At 40.6% G+C, this 20,886-nt stretch overlaps 1 protein-coding gene across 2 annotated transcripts in view; it reads right to left on the reverse strand.

The window, feature by feature from the left end:
• The window catches only part of LARP4B (La ribonucleoprotein 4B), a 92,103-nt gene extending 72,608 nt beyond the window's left edge, over positions 1–19,495 (reverse strand). The window contains exon 1 of one of the 2 annotated variants that reach the window (XM_079107778.1): positions 19,149–19,495. The gene's annotated coding sequence lies outside the window, so the exon portion shown is untranslated. The remainder of the gene's footprint in view (positions 1–19,148) is intronic. The other variant, XM_079107779.1, reaches the window with a different exon arrangement.
• Positions 19,496–20,886: the final 1,391 nt, after the last annotated feature.

The following is a 20,886-nucleotide window of genomic DNA, read 5'->3' on the forward strand; positions in this document are numbered from 1 at the left end:
ACACCCCCAATCCTTATTTTTTATTTTGAGACAGGGTCTTGCTAAACCGGCCAGGGAGACCTTGAACTTGGAGTCCTCCTTCCACACACTCCTCAGTCACATCACCACACCCAGTGATAAATAAAATTAATGTGAACCAAGGGCAACAAAACAAATAAGCTGGGGAGGGGGAATCCTCTTTCACTTTGCACTTGGCTATAATGAAATTTAAATGGCCCTTGAACAATTATTTTGCACAATCCCCAAGCTGCAGTATGAAGGGAATCAGCCCTGAAAGATGCAGTCTTCTGCCCTCAAAAGTACACGTTGCTCCTATCCTTGCTGTGCCTTTTCCAGTACAGAGTAATCTTATGAAGTGTTTCTATAAACTCTTCATACACTTTCGCAAGTGGGAAAAGCAGACAACTACATCAGGATTATCTTCCCAAAATACAGGCTTAGCAACATGCATAGCTTTTTGGTCAGAAAGGAAACACTGCAGCCAGAAGTGCTAAACCCCAAACCTGTAGCCTCTACAGGGTATAATGCAGCACATTTACTTCAGTTAACAGAAAGTGGAAGGAGTAACATATAAGAAAAAAACTTTATAGAAATGTTAAATTCCACAGTTGGAAAGGTAGTTTTCCCTGAAGTCCAGTGTTTGGAATATATTCTGACTTTCATTTTTCTTCATTGAGAACAACTTCCTATGTTAAGCATGTCAATCCCAGATGTAGACTAAATCTGCTCTAACCTAGCAGAAAGGAAAGCTGGAAACGCAAATCTTGCCTGCCTTATTTAGTGTCCCCTCATTTTCAACCCCGTTTGCAAATCTGTTAAACCAGTCTGCTCATTTGCTGCAAATGCTCTTCCAACCCAACCGAAATCCTGCAACTCTTTACTAACTCTGCCTCATATTAACTGTTGATTTGATGGCAAGCAAAATGTACAGCATCCAGAGAAGGAAAAGAACCACTTACTGCTGACATCTCATATGTACAACAGAGCTGCCTGTTCTACATTATCTATTTTTTCTATTAAATCTTTTCTATTTTATTTTTACCCTAGAGAATTGCATATAAGTGCATGCCTTATAGCCTATCTCGTAGAGTGCCTGCCTCCCATGCTCGAGGCCCGGATTGGAGTCCCCAGCACTGTGGGATTGCGGAAATAACAATCAAGAGAATTGCATATATACAGTTTTTTTTTTTTTTTTTTTTTTTTTTTTTTGCAGTGCTGGGGATTGAACCCAGGGCCTTGTGCATGCGAGGCAAGCACTCTACCAACTGAGCTATATCCCCAGCCTGAGTTCTCCTTCTTTTACTGTACAGCTTTATTAACTATATTTTGACTATGGGATCATTTTGAAATTATCGATACTCTCCATAAAAATTTTCATTCTCTCATATTTACATTTGAAAACAAAATGCCAATGGACAAGGCAGTAATATAAGAATACAACTGTTTCAAGGAAAAGTCAGAATCAGTGCCACTGGACCTTCAAGAGATCCAGAGGACCCACTTTGGAAATATACTCTGAAGAGCGTACTGCTTCACTCCATTAAATAGAAAAAGTACTGACATTACCCTATAAATACATTTTGCATTTCTTTAAGATCATATTCTGTAGTGCTTTCCAATTTATAATCACATAGCTATAGTCTTTCAATTGAAAATGTAGAAAACAAGCTAGGGACAGTGGCACACTCTTGTAATTCTATTGACTTGGGAGTCTGAGGCAGGGAGATCTTAAGTTGAGGCCAGCCTCAGCACTTTAGGGAAAACCTGTCTCAAAGTAAAAAGAAAAAAGGGCAGAAGTATAGCTTAGTGGGAATCCAGTACAATATAAACTGAATTTTTTAAATACACAAAACATAAAGAGGAAGATGAGGGTAGCAAAGAGCAAATTTAGAACTTGACATTTTAAAGAATGACATCAGAGCTGGAAAACAGCTCAAGGTGCTTTAACCCTATGCTGCTCAAACTGAGGTATGCTTATTCCTAGGAATGGAAATTGGAGAACCAGAACTAGAAACTAAGGTTTCTGATTCTTCTATTGTGAGCAGGGGTGGGAGTAGGGGTGTATTCCAATCTCTACAATAAAAACTGGAATCTTGGAACAACATATAAACTGATTTAGTAAAACACTTTCACACTAACAGGTTATTTCCACTTCTTCATTCTACAAAATCAATTTTCCCATCTTTTTTTCATTGGTGCATTATAATTAAAGAGATTGACATATTTGTATATGCATATACAATTGTTAATTTCATTTCCTAATAACTTCCTCTTTCCCATCCCCCAAATTCCCATCTTCTCTACTGGTCTTCCATTTTCATTACCCTTCGCGCATACACTTTTTTTTCTACCTTCCACAATCAAGAGAGTACTGAAGACCCTTGACTCTCTGAGTTGGGTTTATTTCACTTAGCACAATGTTATCCAATTCCATCTACTTATCTTCAAATGACACAATTCTGTTCTTCTTACGCCTATGTAAAACTCTGTTGGGTCTACATAACACATTTTCTTTCTCCATTTATCCATTAATGGGCACCTAGGCTGGTTTCATAACTTGGCCACCATGAATTGTGCTGCTCTAACTATGGATGTGCATGTAGTATGCTAACTTTAGTTCTAGATAAATACCAAGGAGTGATATGGTTTGGTCACATGATTCTAGGTCTAGTCTTTTTAGGAAAACTGCATACTAATTTACATAGTAATTGTACTAATTTACAATGTACCAACAGTGAGTGTGTGTGTAAGTGCTCCTAAAAGACAAATTTCTTTTTGGTACTGGGGACTGAACTCAGGGGCACTGGGACACTGAGGCACATCCCCAGCCCCATTTTATTTAGAGACAGGGTCTCACTGAGTTGCCTGGTACCTCCATTTTGCTGAGGCTGGCTCTGAACTCTTGATTCTCCTGCCTGTGCCTCCTGAGCCACTGGGATTACAGATGTGCACCACCGTGCCCAGGAAAGACAAATTTAAGTTCTATAATCAGTTTTCCAGCATGTTAAATTAATCCCAGCAACTAGAGAGGCTGGGGCTGGAGTACAACAAGCTGAAGGCCAGCCTCAGAACTCTCAAACATAAAATAAAAAGGGCTAGGGATATAACTCAGTGTTAAAGCAACCCTGGGGGCTCAGGATGTAGCTCAGTTGGTAGAGTGCTTGCCTTGCAAGCACAAGTCCCTGGGTTCAATGCCAGGTACCACTGAAAAAAAAAAACAAAAAAAAAAACAAAAAAAACAAAAAAAAAAAAAAAAAAAGCAAACCGGGGTTAATACCCAGTACCAAAAAAACCCAACAACTTGTCTTTCTAAAGTCCATACCAAAGGCCCTAAACCACAGCTCTTACTAGATTCCCTCAAGTCTCATTATCTGAACATGCAAATCACCTTTCTTAAAAATTAAAAGCTATTTAAATTAAGCAGCGGCAAGTACCTACAGTCCAAACTACTAGGAAGCTGAAGCATGAGAACTATTTGAACCCAAGAGTTAAGAGACCAGTCTGGGCAACATAGGAATATTCATCTCAAAAGGGGGGAAGGGGAGGACGATGGGGGAAATAAGTAAATAAAAACATTATAAGAAGTGATTTTAAAAAGTCTTATTTCCAATATACATGAATGTGCAGTTTTCTCTTAAATTTAAGATTCTTAATAGGCATATATACACATATACATAGTACTTTAGTGAAAAAAAGGGAAATAATTCATAAAGATTACAACCGCATATAGTTCTTGAAAATTGTACCTCGCAAGTGAAGACTCAGTACCTAAACAGAGTCTGGATATGACAATTTTTAAAACTATAAAAATGGATGAATTTTATTTCTCAGTAGTTTGTACATTAAAGATGATCTGGAGAAAGAAAAAACTGGTGACTGGAACAGCAATGGCTCTAACATCAGCTCCTCCAATTATGGTCAAGATTCCATATTCTACTATCGTTCCCATTGTGCCCATCTTTTCCTACTATCTTCAATCTTTCCCTCTCTGGTTCCTCCCTGTCATTATTTAAACATGTCCAAACCTATTCGGTCTCAAAAGACAGAAACTAAAAGAGATGGAGCATGAGGAGGAGAGCAACAGGGAAGGAGGAGGACAAAATCAGCAGAAGCCAGGTCACCAACACTGACTGGATGACCACCTGGCCTGGACTACAGGGAGCAGGCTCTCCCAGAGACACCTCCTGCATATTAGTTTGCCTTTAACCACAGCCAACATGTTTCTTTCAAGATCACCAGTTTCCTGTTTGCTGCTTAATGGGACCAACCTCCCAGCAGCATAGCACAGTCTACCCCATGAGGCCTGCTCTTCTGCTTCCATATTTCTCAACCTCCCTGGAATGCTCGTCCTCTGTGTTAAGTAGAGAAAAGCTTTCCTGCCCAGTGCCACTGAAAGAACTATAAAAAGTATATTAAAATGGAAATTATAAAAACTTGCACATGCATAATTAACCATTTTGTATGTTCCTTCACATGGACCTTTTTCCTAGATTGGTCACTCTACTAGATGTTATTTCTAACATAGCTCACATCTACAATGCATTACCTAATAAAATGAATGGCCCAATGCTTCTAGAATGATTCTCCTCCAATTTTTCATCATCTTATCCATATACCTAATCCAACAAGTTTTCTTAGTGATTTTTGGGACTGCAAAGTTTTCAAATGACTGTGTTGCACTATTTTCTTTTTAAGTTAACGGTCATGTCAAACATTTATCATTTCTTTGGCATGAGAATATTCAAAATTCTATATATTTTTATTCAAAAATTTTTTCATACATATACATGTTAATAATGTCTGTCTCATTCAACTGTCCTTCCTATCTCCACCACCCTATCCCTCCCTCACTGCCTTCTGCATAATCTAAAGTTCCTTCATTCTTCCCTACCCACCCCCCGCAGTGGATCAAGCATCTGCTTTCAGAGAAAACATCTGGCCTTTGATTTTTGGGGATTGGCTTATTTCACTTAGCATGATGTTTCCAGTTCCATCCACTTACCTGCAAATGCCATAAGGTTGAGTGATATTCCATTATGTATATACACCATATTTTCTTTATCCATTCATCTGTTGAAGGGCATCTAGGTTGGTTCTAAAATTTAGCTATTGTGAACTGAACTGCTATAAACACTGATGTATCTGTGTTACTGTAATATGCCGATTTTAAGTCCTTTGGGTATAAACCAAGGAATGGACAGCTGGGTGGTTCCATTCCAAGTTTTCTGAGGAATCTCCTTAAGTGCTTTCCAAAGAGGTTGCACCAATCTGCAGTCCCAACAATGTTTGAGTATACCTTTTTCCCCACATCCTCACCAACAATTATTATTGCTTGTATTCTTGATAAATGCCATTCTGACTGGAGTGAGATGAAATCTTAAGGGTAGTTTTGATTTGCATTTCTCTAACTGCAAGTGATGATGAACATTTTTTCATATGTTTGTCGATCAACTGTATTTCTTCTTCTGTGAAGTGTCTGTTCAGTTCCTTAGTCCATTTATATATTGGGTTATTTGTGTGTTTTTTTGGTTCAAAATCCTTCTAGTTATTTTGTTTTATAGAATAAAATATCGGTTTGTAGTAATTAAATTATGTAATTGCACTATTGAGTACAACCAACAGGAACAAGTTTGGGAGCAACCTGAACGGGCTTTGGTAAGCACAGAACTTAACTGGTAGGAAGAGATGTGAACTAAAGAGAAGCCTACCAGCCACAGCCCTGAATATTCCACAGGCGTCCGAGATTTCATAGGAACAGAGAGCACCGAATGGTGAAGGGGCTTCTGCTATTTTGTCTCCCTGGAGTTATGCCCTTGTGCTCTCACCTTCCCATGGCTTCACGTCATAATCAAATGCTGAATTTCAATTCAACTATCTAACAGAAACAAATATCCAGCAAACTTTTTATGAACCTCTAGTTTCCTATAAATCAACTGTTCAAAAAAAAAAAAAAAAAAGTCACCCTGGTACCCCACTTGTCATTTAAAACAAATCAAAACTGACTTCCAATCCCTATCTCAAGGAAACACATACTTTAGTTGCCCAAGCCTGAAAACTATGAATACATTTTTAACCTCTTCTCAATTAAGCTTTCTCTCTGCATTGCTACTGCCATTAAACTGTTGAGAAAGTCACCATTCCTGAACTCAATTACTATCCCACCTTCTTAAACAGACTCCCTCCTTTCTCTCAGGACCCCACCGTTTCACAAACTGACTTTCCTAAAGCATGGGACTCATCTCACAATCTCAGATGAAACTGTCCAGTAAACAGAACCTGAGAACTGGAAATAAACATGGCTAGTGAGATGTTACTCCCCATCCTCCCCACAAAGTCCGAGTTGGGTATTCTATGTGCTCTTACAACCCCTTAATACCCTGGAATACAACACAATCAAATTATCAGCATCCATCCAACTCAAAAGTTTTATCAGGATAAAACCTGTTCACCACAGTACTTCTAATACAGTACCCTACGGAGAAGAATCTCATTACATATTGTTTAATAATTTCTCCTTTTGTGGCACTAAACATATGAGATAAAATGCCTAGCAATTAAAATAGCACAGAGAATGAGATGATTTCAAGTAAAAGCCTCCACTGCTACACATTCCAAATGACCGGTTAATGTGGGGAAAGGTAGTGTTTATGTTAGGGTAAAATTACTTTGAGAAAATTTTCATTTTTATTTGTAGATAGTCTGTAGATTTAGTGTTTGTATACATGTGTTCATATGAGTGCACTTGAGATCTAAACATAGAGAAAAGTTAAAGCAGAAAGTGATACTGACATTAAAATGTAATTATTAAATCACTGAAGACCTTCCTAAGTGGGGCTAGCATAAACTACAATAATTATTTGTGTTAGAAGAGAGATTATCAAAAAGTTCGTTTGAAAATCTGCTGAAAGCTATGAATCTTCTCACTGGAAAAACATATTTAAAAAAAATAAACATAAATGCAGAGTTTAAGGAATCCTTCAAAGTCCCTCTATGTACAACAAGTTTGAACCTAGTGAGGAGTTTAATAGAGTGTGACCTCAGAAGTGTGGCTCCTCACTTGCCAGACAGTGACACCAGGCAAACGTATCTCACCTTGATTTCCTTAATACTGGAGTTGAGGATGTTTTAGGACATACAGCATGTGCTTAAAAATATCTAGTCATATCTAGACTAGTCTATTACTAGAGAGTCAACAGCCAGACCTGGGGAAGTTCTGAAATACCAAATTGCTCAGAAAGTCAGAGCTACTGACTCAAAATACAGAATCAAACTATGATCTCAAATATTAGGCATTATAAAAAAGTGATACCAACATTTTTTTAAAAAGTGAAGTTCTAAAATTATGAATTCAAAAACATCTTACTTTGGTTTACTATTTCAAAAGATATGTACCCTACACAGTACCACCTCTATTTTATAAACCAAATTACAATTCATAGGATTGCATGTCCATTTCATTGAACAATATGCCTAACATAATAAAGTTACAAGCAAATGATCAGAATCAACCATTTAAAATTCCAGTCTGCTGGGAACATAGTTCAGTGGTAGTGCTTGCTCAGCATGCTTGAGGTCCTGGGTTCAATCCCTAAACAACCAATTTTTTTAAACGCTTCGTAAAATTCTAATCGGTATCAATAATTCTGAATAAATATTCAGCAAGGTAAATGAACCTGTTTCAATAACATGGTGTGGGATGCCTCCAACTTCAATGACAATATTAACTTTCTGGTTAGAGTCTGCACTTTTGCTGCTTAACTATGATGTGTGAGTTAAGCCCCTAAATATGCACTGTAATGTCATCTAGATTCAAGGTATCAACCCTTTCAAGGAGTTGAGTATTATTTGCAATGGACTTGGGAGGCAAGAAGCTAGAAAAATCCCATTTTCTGCTCTTCCTGTAATGCATGATATAAGGCAAATTCTCCAGACTTCAGATTTCCAAGAAGTACAACAGGTGTTCTGAATAATGAAAGAAAGGAAGAAAGAGCTTTCAGTTCTCTGAATTATGAGCCAGATAACAGTATTGAGAGTAGGAGCAGCTGCAATTTGCATTAATTTCTCACTCTGAAGGAAAGCTGTCTTCTGTTAAACTTGAGATCCTGACACACAGAAGTTGCTTGAGAATGGTAAGGAAGGGCCAGGAGAGCTCACTGTAAGTTGCTTTCTCTCTATCTTGAGTTCCTCTTTACAAAAAGGTGATGGGTAAGAAGGCAAAATGCTGACATTGGACCCCTGAGCCTAAGCATGGGCCCACATTAGCAACTGTGCATAGTAAAATGGACCAACTGTCTGAATGATTTAGGAAGAAAATCACTTATTTTATATAAATTTCTCTTAGTTTATTTCTCAAAGATGAACTCTAAGTTGCAATGTATTTATATCACACAAACTAGAGGGTGTTAATCAGAACACCTATTAGCACATACGTATCTGGATTGAGGTTAATAGATTACCTAAAATGACAAAAATTCTTAATTTTGCACAATAAATATAGGCAGGGACTGCAAAATGACATTTGTCATCAATCAACAGCATATACAATGGTGGTCACAGATTATAACAAAGCTGAAAAATTCCTACTGCCTAGTGATACTGTAGATATTGCAACATCACGGCATCATGTCCTAGTATAATGTATTATTCATGTTTGTGGTGATGCTGGTAAAAACAAACCTACTGCACTGCAAGGTGTGGAGAAGTATAGCACATACAATTCTGTGCAGTAGATAATACTTGACAGTGATGATAAATGACCAATACTGGTTTACGTATGTACTATAATATACTTTTTGTTGACAGAGTGCACTATTTACATATTTTTAAATTTTATTATAAAACAGTATGCTGTGTTACACCAGCAGCAGTGTCATATATTTCATGCTATAAGTTTCCTGACTGCATCAAGAAGTCACATGGGGTTGCAGCTCAGTGGTGGAGTGCTTGCCTCACATGTGTGAGGCACTGGATTCAATCCTCAGCACCACAAAAAAACAAATAAATAAAATAAAGGTTAAATTCTTAAAAAAAAAAAAAAAAAAAAAAGTCACATGAAGGACTAAGTACTGTAGCTCAACAGCAGAGTGTTTGCCTAGCATGTGCAGTGACTGACCTATACCATCCAGGTTTTTACTTTTTCCGTGATGATCACAACAACAAAACAGCCTAAGGGCACATCTATCAAAACCTAATTCCATCCTACGCAATGCATAACTGTACATTATTTCAATCTTTTGAAAAGAACAAATAGCTCTTTGAAGAATATGCTTTAAAAAATATGATGCTTGTTTAAAATTCTATGACAAAGTTAATGTTTTCTCTAATTTCAAGGTTTGTTTTGATGTCCTATGGTTGAGGGCATGCCTTGAAAGTATCCTTACAGTGTGAGATCTGCAATTGAGAATGCAATGAGATACTGAACTCAGAAGACCAGTTACAGACCTAGCCCTGCCACCAACCAGCCAGCTGAATTTCTAAGTTTACCACTGTGGGCTTCAGTTTCTGAGTCTGTAAAGCTCTAAAACTCTGAAAATGCAAATACAATATCACATTGTTTTTCTGGCAGTTATTTTCAGAAACTAGTTATCAAATCTCAGTTGACAAAATAACGTAGATAAAAACTCAAAGTCTCAGTAGTACTATACTAATTCAAAGTGCTATTTCATTCACACCTAACATTATATGAATAGTCAAAAAGAATGAAAGGTTCCCATTCCAGTCTTATAAATCCAGACTGTTAACGACACTGACAAAACAAAGTCAGTCACACCTGGATTAAATCTTACTGAATGTTTTAATTATTATTAAACATTTGGTAAATATATTCCTTACAATAAACTTATCTAACCATACCTTCATGCACCAAATCAGAAGTTAAATGAGGGCTAGGGCTGTAGCTCATTGGTAGAGCACTTGCCTAGCATGTGTGAGGCACTAGGTTCAACCCTCAACACTACATAAAAATAAATAAAATAAAGGCATTCTGCCACCTACAACTACAATAAAACTTTTTTTAACTTTTTTTATGCCATCCCCTCCCCCACGTGCAAAAATTATCTAGCATACAATTTGTGGGCATATGACGACTCTGGGGGAACATCTTATCTATATGGTTTTCTACCTTTAACTGTAAACTCACGTGATTTCATGAAAAACTTATACCCAATAATAGATTAAAAACTACCACATCTTTTGACCCAGTTATCCCATTCCGTACCTACACCCAGAGGACTTAAAATCAGCATACTATAGTGACTCAGCCACATCAGTGTTCACAGCAGCTTAACTCACAACAGCTAAGCTATGGAACCAGCCTAGGTGCCCTTCACAGAAGAAGATGTACAAGCAATCAACAGATACATGAAAAAATGTTCAACATCTCTAGTAATAAGAGAAATGCAAATCTAAACTACCCTAAGATTCCATCTCACCCCAATTAGAATGGCGATTATCAAGAACACAAGCAACAATAGGTGTTGGTGAGGATGTGAGGAAAAAGGTACACTCATACATTGCTGGTGGGGTTGCAAATTAGTGTAGCCACTCTGGAAAGCAGTATGGAGATTCCTCAGAAAGCTTGGGATGGAACCACCATTTGACCCAGCTATCCCACTCCTTGGCCTATACCCAAAGGACTTAAAATCAGCATACTACAGAGATACAGCCACATCAATGTTTGTAGCCGCTCAATTCACTATAGCCAGATTGTGGAACCAACCTAGATGCCCTTCAGTTGATGAATGGATAAAGAAACTGTGGTATGTATATATATATATATATACACACACACACACACACACACACACACACACACAATGGAATATTACTCTGCCATGAAGAATGATAAAATTATGGCATTTGCAGGCAAATGGATGAAATTGGAGAATATCATGCTAAGTGAGATAAGCCAATCTCAAAAAAACTAAAGGACGAATGATCTCACTGTTAAGCGGATGAGGACATATAATGGGGGGTAGGAGGGGTTAGCGTTAGGGTTAGGTTTAGGTTTAGGGTTAGGGATAAGGAGGGTGGTAAGAATGGAGGAAGGAAGGTATAGAGGGAAAAGGGGTGGGAGAGGTGGGGGGGAAGGGAAAAAAAAACAATGAATCAAACAATATTGCCCTATGTAAATTTATGATTTTTAATTAATAAATAAAAAATAAAAATTAAAAATTAAAAAAAGCACACACACACAAAAAAGAAAATATGGTACATATACACAATGGAATACTACTTGGTCATAAAGAAGAATGAAATTATGGCATTTGCCCATAATTGAGTGGAACTGGAGACTATCATGCTAAGTGAAATAAGCCAATCCCAAAAAACCAAAGGCCAAATGTTCTCTTGATATGCAGATGCTGATTCACAACGGGCGTGGGGTGTTCACCGGATTATACAAGTGGAAAAGGGGGATGAGAATGAGAAAGACAGTAGAATGAATGGGACATAACTCTTCTATGTTCACTCCGTATCATGTACAACCACAAAAATGGAAAGTTATACTCCATGTATGTCTGATGCCAAAATACACTCTAATGTCATGTATAATTAAAAAGAACAAATTTTTTAAAAGAATAAAAAAAAACCTACCACATCAACGAATAAACTTTCAATATTCTGAACTTGGAGGCTGGGAATATAGCTCAGTGGTAGAGCACTTGTCTAGCATTTTCAAGGCCCTGGGTTCTATCTCCAGCAAAATTTGTGTGTGTGTGTGTGTGTGTGTGTGTGTATCCAGCAATATATATGTATATACAAAAATATATACGTATATTTGTATATGTGTGTGCCTGTGTGTATATATATTTTGAACTTGAAAGAAACAATATACCAAGAGGCTCCATAGGTTTAACTAAAGCATACTAAAACTTACATTTCTAATCCCACAGCACCCTGCAGGAAACAGTTCACTCTTAACTGAAACAGACTTTTAAATTCTATGTGCTTAAATGCTTCCACAGTTTACTGGATTTGGCAATTCTATTTTCTACTTCTGCTCCATGCATGCTTAGGTTTAATTCACCTGCACCGAGCCCTATGGGATAATGATTTCAGCAGAAAAAGTTAAGTTAATCAATATATACCAAAAAATTGAAAGAGCCACAAAAAAGAAAAAAAAAAACAAAAAAAAAAAAAACTGCAGGACACAGCATACACAGTAAGCACTGGTGACATAGCTTCTCATGCATTTTCACCCTTGGGTCTTCCTGATGGTGTTCCCCCGTCCTAGCTAGTTAAAGGTGTGAAGGGGCAAATACTGCTGATTCATCAGGTGCTCATTTACACAGTGGCCTGCCCCAAGTGAACCGCTAAAGGGCAACCTGAACCAGCAACCAGACTGATAAGTAGCACTGGAGATACAGATACTAACCAAAGAAGAATACAGAACTTAAATCAGGCCAGGCAGTTTTATCCAAGACTTGGAAACCAAGCATCCACATAAAACCATACTTAAGAAACACACAACTAACATACCACCAATTTTGTTTGAAAGTTTTACCTCCTAAAAACACAAAATGCCTTTACATTTGAAGATCTAGAGTTTTAAAAGGCTAATTTTTTTCACAGGGACTTCGAGTTTACTTTTAAAGGTTACTGGTCATGTAATCAAATCAAATGGTTAAGGCAATGGACTATTCCCCCACGCACATTTGAGTCCTGCTATGGTGACTTCTCCTTTAAAAAGGTAATCTAAGGGGTTGGGGAGATAGCTCAGTCAATAAAGTGCTTGCCTTGCAAGCACAGGCCGTGGGTTCGATTCCTAGCACCACAGAAAAAAAGGTAATCTACTGGCACCTTATCAGGTTGTGAGTCTGGTTTATTGCTTCTCAGGAAGAAGTGCCACTATTCCCCAATATGACTAAAGGGCTTTTTAAGGGCTCATGTAGGAAAAAAAAAAAATTCAGAATGCGTTGAAGGTTTCCTAAAGCCTACAGAGAAGTACTATAGTTTGTGTGGATATACACACATACACAGAGTGAGTTTTCAACTGAACTGGTAAAGCAGAAATTACATAAAAATCTCAGCACAAAATATGACTTAATCGATAAAGAATGTTCAGAAAAGTCCAATGTCTTAAATATTTAAAAGAATTTCATATTTTTTGTAAAGAGAATGTTTAACCCATTCAGAGAACAATCATTGATATAAATATGTATCAAATAGGCCACTAAATTTTTAGACCTATATTGAGCATTGACAATAAAAATAAAACTTTTAGAAATATGAAAACAAAATATTCCCACTTTTCAGAGATGTTCCTAAAAAAGAAATCCAATAATTAGTTTGCCTTAATAAACTCTGAAATAATATACTTTAAACATCTGACAAATGCTAGCAGATCTAAGGTATATTTTTAAAGCCACCTTGAAGTGTTTTCTAAACATGCATGACTTTCTGAAATACAAATTAAAGGTGTTCTAAGTAAGCTATTCTTCATTTAGACAGGGTGGGGGACAGGCCTTTTCAACTATGACAACAGTAAGTATAAACTGGAAGAGGGCCCTCCACCTTGCTGCCAAGAATCCGGTCCATAAACCAGAAAGATCATTTGAAAATGGCAACTCTGACCATATAATTCCCCATTTAAAACCCTCCAACTGTTTCCATTGTTCTCAAAAGAAAGAGCAAAATACTCAACCTATATGGACTTAAGGTCCACACCTACTTCTCCAAGCCACCTTTCCCCTTAAGTCACATCTACACTGGTTTCACCCAAACTCTCTGCTCCTTTCCACCTCAGTCACTGCACATGTCATTCTCTTTGCTGAGAAGACCATTCTGTCACCCGCTTCCAACCTCAGTACTCCCTTGGGGAAGCCTCTGCCCCTTCCAGGTCTACATCCATGACCTCTCTTAGTACATTGTACTTTTTGTATTTGATTACGTGACATTCTACCTGCCTCAGGGGACTAGCTCCAAAAGGGGGTGGGGGTTACTTCTTTTGTTCATATTAAAACCCTGGGATTTACTGATAAATTATTCAGAGGATTGGGAGTATAGTTCAGTGATAGAGTGCTTGCCTAACATGCGTGAGGTCCTAGGTCCCCAGCACCACACACACAAAAATAAATAAATAAATAAATAAATAAGAAAGTACTTAAATCAATAATTTAGTGCACTGTATGTGTCAGATAGTATTCTAAGTTCTGGGTTCATATCAATGAAAGAAATAAGCAAAATGCCCCATACCATATGGATTTTATAGTCAAGTCCAAGAGGACAAACTACCCCTAAGTAATTTATATGGCATGTTATGTCTTAAGTACTGTAAAGAAAAACAAAGCAGGGAAGAAAGACAAGAAGAGGTGTAGGATGTGCCCTAGTAAATGTGACAGTTATAAGGGACTTACCTGAGGAAGCCTGGAGCTGAAAGTCATCAGCATCCAAATGCAGGTTTCATGACTTTAAATAGAAGGTGGCATTAAAAATATTTTCAATATTGTAAATGCTTTGATTTTGGCTAATGTCATTTGTTTTAATTTTAAAGCAAAATAAAGGCAAGAAATGGAAGACTGAGAATGGTAAAATCTGGAGGTCCTACAGTTAATTACTGCACCTAAAACACTTTATGTACTAGAAGCACCTATGAAAAAGTTAAAATTTTGCAAACATCACTTTTATGCACTAGGAGGATGGGGGGGACACCTGAGCATTTAACCCAGAGGCACTTAACTAGTAAGCTACATCCACAGCTCAATTTTTTTTACTTTGAGATAGGGGCTCACTAAGTTGCTCAGGGCCTCCATTAACTTGATAAGGCTGGCCTGGAACTTGCAATCTTCCTGCCTCAGCCTCCTGAGTTACTGAGATTACAGACATATGCCAGGTCTGGCTCTAATGTGTCTTTTTAAGTAAAGATTTTCACATTTGTTTACATACACATGGAAATACATGATCAGCAAATAATTTCTCCAAAACTATGTTGGAGTTGTCTTCAGGCATGCCTTTATTCCTCTAGTTCAACTAATTTTATTAATCCTCTACAGTATACCAGGCTCTGAGCTGGGCAATGAGTTAAGTATAAAGGATCTTATTCACAAGGAGCTTACATTAATCAATATTTGCTAAATGAGACAAAGTACACTCAAGAAAAGTACTGACTAGGGCTGGGGGGATAGCTCAGTTGGTAGAGTGGTGGCTTGCCTTGCAAGCACAAGGCCCTGGGTTCGATCTCCAGCACGGCAAAAAAAAAAAGAAAAAGAGAGAGAGAAGCACTGACTAACCTCAGAAATTGAGGCAAAAACTCCTGAAGTACCTTCTTAAGGAGCTAAATAAAAATTATTAAAAAATTAAAAGGCAAGGGACTTTCAATTTCAGGCAAAGAAACCACAAGAGCAAAGGTGTGCAACACCACAGTTGAGGGGGAGGGGGAGAAGGAGGCAGTGGTCCAACCTGAAAGGTGGGGCAGTGAAAGAAAAGAAGATGCAGAGATGGCACAATCACATAGTGGGAGGCTTAGGAGTGCCTGAGACAGTTCTGATGAGGGCCAAGCAATAAATATATAACTTTATAGCAGTCTGCCTGTAGTATAACTAAAATAGTATATGCAAACAAAAGAGAAAATTATTTTGACAGGCAAATAAATACCATCCTAACTTTTAAGTTTGATTTCATAAACATTTTCAGTGAAGACTAGGTGTCATATCTGAGTATTAAATGCCCCCTAAAAAATTAAGTATCATGCTTTCAAATTTAGGTTAAGTATGAAATATCTTCAATATTACAATGCAGTCTATGGCCCACATCACAGTAGATGAGGCTGACAACAAATAAATAAGACTATGAAGAAGATGTAAAATCAGCAACATCACTCAACTGCAAATCCTTCCTGATTAAAATAGAAGTCATGACAGCTTCACAGAAAAACAGTGTAAAGATAGTTTATAAAGACAATGAGGGGCAAAAAGTATGGGGGAAGGGGGACAAGGAAGAGAAAGGAAGGGAACAGCTGAGCTAATAATTTTCCCTATTCCTAAGAGAGATATTTACACATGGGAAAAATAAAGCATAGAACATCAGGGAAAAAAATTCCAAGTTGGAATTTATCTTCCTTCTCTTCACAAGGGAACCTAATGGCTTTGTACCTTTCAATTCCATGTCCTGATAAGAAAATTCATACCCTAATCAATACAACTTCAGAAATATAGCAACGTGAAAGATATCAACAAGCCAAACTGAAGTAAACTAAATTCAGATCTGATGAGTTGAATCCTCTTAGAAGGTAGTATCTCATTTACTGTATACTCGAAAATTAACTCTTATAGAAAAAGGAGAACTCTTTCACATGAAAAAAGTTCCAAAAAAAGTATAAGCAAACCCCTGGAGCAGTGTCCATCTTTAACACTGTATTTTCCACCAATACAATTTCAGTGTTCACATTTTTTTCTACCCATTTCAAAAAGGTTGTTTTGAGGGATTTATAGGAGAACTTACAAAACTATGCCTTAGGATTTTCTTGCATTTATCAATCTGAAAAGACTATCCTAATTTTTGGTGAAATTTCAGGATTTTATATGCAACTAGTCTTAAAGTTGCCGTTCTCTGAATATCCTTAAAACTGAGAGAAATCTGCAATAGTACAGCAGGAGTTGTAAAAACATATTTTAAAATTGTACCTTTACTCTAGCTTAAGAACATGGAATTTATTCCTACACAGCATTTTTTCCAACATAAAGAGACCATCAAAAAGATAACACCTTTCTAAAACTGGAAGACCTAGATTATAATCCCAGTTCATATTTTGGTAGAAAGTATGAATGCCAACATAACACTTTTAAACAGTGAAAGAGAGGAGCTTGTCAGCCATTTCTTGGTCACTACAAAAATTTGTAAATATTGTTGCAAATCTACACCAGAGTAATTGCAGCTATTCTGGTAACTAAAGGCAATTTATTGTAATTACCATTAAAAAATTTGATGTCCCAATTTGCAATTAGTGTTTGAGAATTATGCTTTAGGATAAGTGGAAGATGGTTTCATAAAAACAGGTGACTAAGTAAAATGTTTCAAGTTTAAATATATATTTGTTAAAATTTGGGCATATTTATGATAATCACATTAAATTCAATTAGTTCTCTAAATCTCATATTTTTAAAGTGCAATCCCAAGGAACATTAAGTAAAACCAAATTTCTCCCTGAATTTGCTGCCACTTAATTTCAGGTACTCATCTAGAGAACATGGCAAAACGGAACGCTTAGAAACGTCTATAGTTACATTATCTACTTTCTCTCTGGTTCCTGCTCCAACATAGTGTAACTCCTTTGTCCAAATGAACATTCTGCCTGCAGAACCTGTCTTCTCTGCCCAGATACCCAGTGGTCAAGGAAAACAAACTCTGCTAATAAAGTTAACAGTTACACAGTAAACATTAAAACAGGAGTTCAATAATAAAAACAGCAAAAATAGCCAACATTTACATGTTTGTGATACAATAGTCCTGTAAGGGTATCCTTTCATCCATCCCTATTTCACAGATATGAAACGCAAAACACCAAGAAAATAATTTCTAATGAATAAGAAGCCCTAGTTTTTTTTAATTCCTGTAAATAAGTCACATTAATATTTTAGAATACAGGATAAAATTTATTTCCCTTTCTTCAAAGGGAAGTATGTAAATCAAATTTATGGCTTAATAAACAACTTGTTAATTTGATGCCTTTCAGAAAATATTTCACTTTAACAAGTCAAGCAAACCTCCTTAAGTCATTTCTTGTATAGCTTGATTACAAAACTGCCTTTTGGTACCTTAAACACAGAGGGAAAAGCCACAACCATTTCAACTTCTGTAAATTACCCTGACAAATTAGGGGAGCTAGGCAGGTTGGGGAAGTATGGAAATTGCACATTGCATATACTATCTGACCACCCAAAAAAGTGAACATCACTCCTCTCTTCCTTCGTGGCCTTTGGGAACTACAACTCAGCACAAATTCAGTATTTAACACAACTGAAAATAAGAAGAGCGAAACATCCTGCCCCCCACAAAAAACTCAAAAGCGAAAATGACTTGAACATTTACTTAAACATTCACCTTCAAGTTGCTATTACCTCAATCAAAACTCCTCGCACATTATGATTATACTTACAAACTAACTCCACTACACAGTCAAGGGAAATCCGTTTATTCAGTTACAGAAAACTTCAAACTTTGAATTTATGATTAAGTCCAGATACTTTTCAGTCAGTGAAAGGGTCTCAAATGGAAGCCAGGTAGAGATCATTTTCTCAGGTTCCATCTCAGCTAAAACTCAAGACCGTTTTATATAAAAACGAGGGAGAAGACGAAATCACATTCACCAGAAGTTACAATACGCAACGACCTGAAGTCTGAATAACTCCACGTTCCACCCGCACACCACCGAGAGGCAGGTGGCGAGGAAGCGCCTGACCTGCTCCTCGGCCGACTACAGACCCCAGTCCGAGGACGAACGCTGGGCACCTCCCCATCTGACTTTTACTTCTCAACTCCTTCGGAATCTACCCCTGCTCAGATCCACCGGGGGAAAAGGTAGCCCTCCGAACACTCTCGAGAACCAGATCCTAACTTCCTGGTTCTAAAGGAATGCGATTCCCTCATGACCCGTCCCTGCCGGAGCAGCAGCGAGGCCGCCAGGCCGGGCTCCGGCGGGACGGAGGGGGCGAGGCCCCGCGCCGCACTGCGGGTCCCCGCGCCGGCCCGGCCCCGGGGCGCTCGCGGCCTGCGACCCCAGCCCATCCTCCTCCGGCTGCACGGGCGAACCGGCAGGGCCTAGCGCACACGGCCTCGGGGGCGGCTCTGGACCCGCCCCGCCGCGCCACAGCCCTGCCGGCCCAGGCCGTGCCGGTCCCGTCCAGCCCCGGCCCGCAAGGTCTCCCCGCCCCGCCCCGGCTCTCAAGTTCTCCCCGCCCCGCCTGACCCCAGCCCCGGCCCCGCTGGTCCTCCCAGGCCCTCCCAACCCAGGCCCCAGCCGCATTCGTCCCCGACCCGAGCCGGGCCCCGGCCTGCCCGGGTCCTCCCCGACCTGGCCTGGCCTGGCCCTGCCCGCCGCGGGCCGAGTCCCTCCGGGAAGATGGCGGCCCGGTGACAGGCGGGCGCGGGCGCGGGTCCGAGCACCGGCCGAGGTGGGAGGCCGCCCAGCCGGTGGCCAAGGAAGGCCTGCTCACCTGTCAGCGCCGCCCGCCCCGCCCGACCGGCCGCCCGCGGGCTCCTCGCCGCAGCCCCGGTGCCCGGCGACCGCGCAACACGCGGGGACGGCCGAGGAGGGAGACGGCAGGAAGAGGCGGCGCGGCCGGGCCGGGCCGAAGGCAGGAAAGAAGGGCGGGCGCGGGCTGGCTGCGGCGGGGATGGATTCTTCCCCTTTCAGGCCCGAAAATGTCTCAGTCTCGAGACTCCGGATCCCCAACGCTCCTTCCCGTTCGCATGAGAACACACAGCTCCCACTTCCGGGGCCCTGCGGAAGTCCCGCCCCCGCGCGTCCCCGCGCCCTGCTCCGGCGCATTCACCCGCCGGGCCAGCCGACTGGCGATCGGCGCCCGGGAGAGCCTCGCGTCATGGCGGCGCGGCGCGCTGATTGGATGCGCGCGGCACCCGGGCCTCCCTTCCGCCTCCCTCGGCCTCTCCGCGCGCACTCCTCTCGCGGCATCTGTGATTGGCGCGTGCGCGCACGCCGTCCACCCGCCCCGCCCCGCCCCGCGGCGCGCACACCTCCCTTCCCTGCCGCGCCCCGCCCCGCGCCCCCCGCACTCTCGGCGCACGCACGCCGCGCGCCCCGCCCCACGCCGCCGCGCCTCACGCCCCGCCCCGTGGCCCCGCCTGACGGCCGTGAACTGAAAGATTGTTTCCGACCTTGTCTTCCAAGGCACCTGACCCTGGGACTGCGGTCACTGCGTGCATCTCTCATAGACAGCAGGGTCCACTCGGGTCGAGGACGCTCTCGCGACCGTGACGCTTACCAAGATCTCCACCCCTGCCCTTGCCCCTGTGCCACCCACCAGAGGGGGACACGTGCGTCCCCCTCCACCGCGACTCGTTCCCCTGCCACTCCCGCAGGGCCTTGACTCCAGTCCCGCCTGCGTGCCTCGGGACGGCGACCCCTTCCCAGCCCTGCCCCTCGGGACAGCGATCCCTAACCCGACCCTCGAGCCTTTGACGACGGCGACCTTGGTCCAGAGTCCCCTCTGCCCGCCATCAGCGAGGCCCTGGGTCTAGAAGACGTTGGCGTTTGCGAGTGCGGAATATGGACGAGGGTCTGGGGGATCGGTGTTAGAGGAACTGAAGGTGTTTTCTGTAGCTTCTGAGCGGGGTCCATGAAAACTCCCTACGATTTAAACGAGAATAAAAAGACTAGACTGAAGTAGCAAATGTCTTCTAATTCAACAATGTCTTACCCACCCTTGATCAATTTTAGCAGGGACTGAGGGACACAAAGTATGTTGCATTTCCTTTAAGCTTACTGCCTGGTTTTCTGTATCCTTGCTCTTGATAATATATACCATATGTGAATTATTCCAAATTTTGTCCCCCCCCCCCCCCCGCCATTATAAGGCGTTGGACTAGGGAATGTAACTTAGTAGTAGAGTGCTTGCCTAGCACGAAGGAGGCAACAGGTTCTACCCCCAGCTCGGTGGGACGGTGCAGGGAAGCCTATTCTAGGTCCGAGCCTTGGGTTCGACCCCCACCATGGTGGAGGGCAGGGGCTGTGTCACATGTGTATTCATGGTCATTGCGTACCTGTGCTGCTTGTTCCTATTTACGATGTTCAAATTCTGGCAGTTCTACGGTTTGGAAGAAAGCCTCTCAGACTCCCCCTTGTATTGGGTAGATGTGCAATGCCATCCTTACCCCTGCCTTCTCCTTTGTAATACCTTGTCACATTTAAAAAAAAAATGCAAATTAAATATT

The sequence above is a fragment of the Sciurus vulgaris genome, assembly GCF_902686455.1.
Source record: "Sciurus vulgaris genome assembly, chromosome: 12".
Classification (NCBI taxonomy): Eukaryota; Metazoa; Chordata; class Mammalia; order Rodentia; family Sciuridae; genus Sciurus; species Sciurus vulgaris.